Source organism: Pristiophorus japonicus, chromosome 23 (assembly GCF_044704955.1).
Source record: "Pristiophorus japonicus isolate sPriJap1 chromosome 23, sPriJap1.hap1, whole genome shotgun sequence".
NCBI lineage: Eukaryota > Metazoa > Chordata > Chondrichthyes > Pristiophoridae > Pristiophorus > Pristiophorus japonicus.
Window position 1 is genome coordinate 29,246,396 of NC_091999.1, and position 4,627 is coordinate 29,251,022.

Here is a 4,627-nt window from a genome sequence, read left to right on the forward strand (position 1 = left end):
TTGCTCTTCAAGAGAGCCGGCACAGATTCTTTGGGCTGAATGGCCACCTTACGTGCCATACTAATCTATGAATGACCATAACATGGTTGAATTTCAAATTCAGTTGGAGGGTGAGAGAGTTGGTTCTCAAAGCAGTATCCAAATCTTATATAAAGGGGACTACAAAGGTCTGAGGGCAGTGGATGCTAAAGCGTACTGGGAAAATAGATAAAAGTATGGGACGGTTGTTGAGCAGTGGCAGACATTTAACGAGATATTTCATAACTCGCAACAAAAATATATACTAATGAGAAGGCAAGACTGTAAAAATAGGGATAACCATCCGTGGCTAACTAACGAAATAAGAGATGGTGTCAAATTGGAAACAAAGGCATACAATGTGGCCAAGACTAGTGGGAGCCGAGAGGATTCGGAAACTTTATAAAGCCAGCAAAGAACAACTAAACAAATTATAAAGAGAGAGAAGACAGATTAGGAAAATAAACCAGCACGAAATATAAAAAAAGATGGTAAGACTTTCTACATGTACATAACGCAAAAGAGATGCTAAACTAAATGTTGGTCAACAAGAGGATCTGACTGGGGAATTAATAATCGAGAACAGGGAAATGGCAGACGCATTGAACAAATATTTTGTATCGGTCATCACGGAAGCAGACACTAAAAACATCCAAATAGTGGAAAATCAAAGTACTATATGGAGGGAGGAAATTATTACAATTATTATCACTAATGAAGTAATACTCGGTAAAATAATGGGATTTAAGGCAGACAATTCCCCAGGACTTGGTGGCTTACATCCAAAGGTCCTGAAAGAAGTGGCTGCAGAGATGGTGATGCATTGGTTGTAATCTACCAACATTCCTTTGTTTCTGGGGCGGTCCCAGCGGATTGGAAAACTGCAAATTTAGTGCTCCTATTTAAAAAAATAGGCAGACAGAAGGCAAGCAAATATAGACTAGTGAGCCGAACATCTGTCATTGGGAAAATGCTGGAGTCCATTCAGAAAGCAGTAGCGGGACATTTGGAAAATCATAATTCAATCAAGCACAGTCAGCATGGTTTCGTGAACGGGAAATCAAGTTTGACAAATTTGGTGGTGATCTTTGAGGATGTAACGAGCAGGTTGGATTAGGGTGATCCATTGGATGTAGTGTATTTGGATTTCCGGAAGGCATTCGATAAGATGCCACATAAAAGGTAACTGCACGATAAACGTTCACGGGGTTGGGGTTAATATATGGATAGAGGATTGGCTAACTAACAGATCGGAGAGTCGGGATAAATTGGTCAATTTCCGTTTGGCAAACAGTAACTCGTGGTGTGACGCAGGGATCAGGGTTGGAACCTCAACTATTACAATCGATAACAATAAATTGGATGAAGGCCTGCAGTGTAAGATAGCCAATTAGAAAATGTTAGAAAGATAGGGATAGGTGGGAAAGAAAATTGTGAGGAGGACACAAAATATCTGCAAAGGGATATGGACTGACTCAGTTCATGGGCAAAACTGTGCAGGATATTGATGATGCGACACCGAGAGTACTGCGTCCAGTTTTGGTCTCTGTATTTAAGAAAGGATATATCTGCATTGGAGGCATTTCAGCGAAGATTGATTCCAGAGATGAGGGGGTTGACTTATGAAGATAGGTTGAGTAGGGTGTGCCTATACACATTGGAATTCAGAAGATGAGAGGTGATCTTATTGAAACTTATAAGATAATAAGGGTGTTCTACAAGATGGATTCAGGGAGGATATTTCCACTCATAGGGGAAAATAAAACTAGGGGACATAGGCTCAGAATAAGGAGCCACCCATTTAAAACTGAGATGAGGGGAATTTCTTCGCTTAGAGTGTTGTAATATGTGGAATTCTCAGCCCCAGAGAGTTGTGGAGGCTAAGTCATTGAATATATTTAAGGTGGAGATAGAAATATCTTTGAACAATAAGAGAATAAACGGTTATGGGGATAGAAACATAGAAACATAGAAAATAGGTGCAGGAGTAGGCCATTCGGCCCTTCTAGCCTGCACCGCCATTGAATGAGTTCATGGCTGAACATGCAACTTCAGTACCCCATTCCTGCTTTCTCGCCAGACCCCTTGATCCCCCGAGTAGTAAGGACTTCATTTAACTCCTTTTTGAATATATTTAGTGAATTGGCCTCAACAACTTTCTGTGGTAGAGAATTCCACAGGTTCACCACTCTCTGGGTGAAGAGTTTCTCCTCATCTCGGTCCTAAATGGCTTACCCCTTATCCTTAGACTGTGACCCCTGGTTCTGGACTTACCCAACATTGGGAACATTCTTCCTGCATCTAACATGTCTGAACCCATCAGATTTTGAAACGTTTCTATGAGGTTCCCTCTCATTCTTCTGAACTACAGTGAATACAAGCCCAGTTGATCCAGTCTTTCTTGATAGGTCAGTCCCGCCATCCCGGGAATCAGTCTAGTGAACCTTCGCTGCACTCCCTCAATAGCAAGAATGTCCTTCCTCAAGTTAGGAGATCAAAACTGTACACAATACTCCAGGTGTGGCCTCACCAAGGCCCTGCACAAATGTAGCAACACCTCCCTGCCCCTGTACTCAAATCCCCTCGCGATTAAGGCCAACATGCCATTTGCTTTCTTAACTGCCTGCTGTACCTGCATGCCAAAAAACATCTGCCAAAACCCAGGATTGAACAAGGGACCTTTAGATTTTCAGTCTAACGCTCTTCCAACTGTGCTATTTCGGCTGGCATTTCGGTGCATAGAGAGGTGGAGCTGAGTCCATAATCAAATCAGCCATGATAGTAAATTGCAGAGCAGGATCGAGGGACTAGGTGGCCTACTCCTGCTCCTATTGCTTATGTTATTTTGTTTTTATTACTATCTTTGTTGAAATTACACTAAACCTTGTCGTTGTTTAATTACATTAGGCCCTGTCTCTGTTTATATTACACTTGGCCCTGTCTTGATTTATATTACACTAGATCTTGTCTCTGTTTATAATACACTGGGCCCTGTCTCTGTTTATATTACACTAGATCTTGTCTCTGTTTAAATTACACTAGACCCTGCCTCTGGTTATATTTACTAGGCCCTGTCTCTCTTTATATTACACTAGGCCCTGTCTCTGTTTATGTTATGCTGGACCCTGTCTCCATTTATATTCCACCAGGCCCTGTCTCTGTTTAGGTTACACTAGACCCTGTCTCCCTTTATGTTACACTAGGCCCTGTCTGCCTTTATGTTAAACTGGGCCATGTATCTGTTGACTTCACAAGACAATGTCTGTTTGTGTCAACCGGGGCTCAGTATTTCTCACTTTTGCCTTCGTATCAGATAGTTTTGTGATAAACTCCCACTCCAAGGATTATATCTCTATTTATTGTACAACAGTCATGGTTGTCAGTTATTTCTGCATTCGACCATGCGTCTGTTAGATAGACAGAAGATATATAGACAGTGGATAGATATTAATATAAATAAAGATATATATGCGTGAGGGTGGGAGGATGCAATACTTTTTTCGTTGGAACATACGTTTAATTTCGTTACTAGCTAGTAAGAGTTGTGTGCAAAGTAATTTAGGTCTGTTATTGCATCGGTAATATTTGTGTTGCGAGGATGGGCTGATTCTTGTAACAATCTCCCAGAGATGGACTGGGATTGAGGGACAGCACTGAAGGTGAGCAATCCACTGCACTTTGAACTCCTTAGTGGCACTCTGTGTGTTAACGGTTACTAATTCACACTTGTCTTGTACTGTGCTCATTTCCCCCAGTTATTTAATGTTAAGGAGTGTTTTTCTTGCAATATTTCCGATTGCGCTTTTACGTGACCCACTGGTTGTGTAAGACAGAGCCTGGAACCGTGACCTCACAGCACCGCCGTATCGGCGACTGTAGGATCCGAATATCCACCGAATACTTCTCTCCTATGGTTTAGACGATCAAGTAAAAAGAGCACACACAAAGTGTTTGCTATATATGTCTGTGTGTATGTGTGTGTCTGTGTGTGTTTGTGTGTGTATGTATGTACGTGTGTATGTGTGTATGTGCAAATGTATGTGTGTATGTACAAATCATAATATGTGCAATTGCATTCCACAAAGATAAATAATTATCTTCAACCATTATTTTTCAGCATTTTATTTTAATCAACATCTAATTGCAGATCGTTTAATACCATTTAAACATATTGATACCATGTTGTCTTGCATGCTCTGATGCAAAGTGATGTCACGCTGACCTTGCTGCTATTAAGGTGACGATGTCTGTCCGCAGTATTCAGTGGGAAAGGGGATTAAATCACACCGAGGAAAATGAGCAGCCAGCCACCAGTCTCTGCAATTTACTGTGCAGTGATCACCTCACCATCACACAGAATCCCCTGATATACACCTGCAGCGTGTGATGATTACTGCAAATGTTGTTAAACATGAAACTGCACCTGCACCTGGCTTGAGATTAACAAATCTGTAATTAGCTTACACATTGTTTCTATCATTATACCAGACCCTGTCGCAGTTTTTACGGTAATAGACCAAGTCTCAGTTTTTATGCCGTTGATGTGGTTGACTTCGAAAAGGTGTTTGATAAAGTGTGCTTACAATATCTTTGCCAGCAAAATGGAAGC

At 41.2% G+C, this 4,627-nt stretch overlaps 1 non-coding gene across 1 annotated transcript; it reads right to left on the minus strand.

Moving 5' to 3' along the window:
* Window positions 1-2,669: 2,669 nt before the first annotated feature.
* trnaf-gaa (transfer RNA phenylalanine (anticodon GAA)) lies at window positions 2,670-2,742 on the minus strand. Its single transcript has one exon. It is a non-coding gene; the product is annotated as a tRNA-Phe (tRNA).
* Window positions 2,743-4,627: the final 1,885 nt, after the last annotated feature.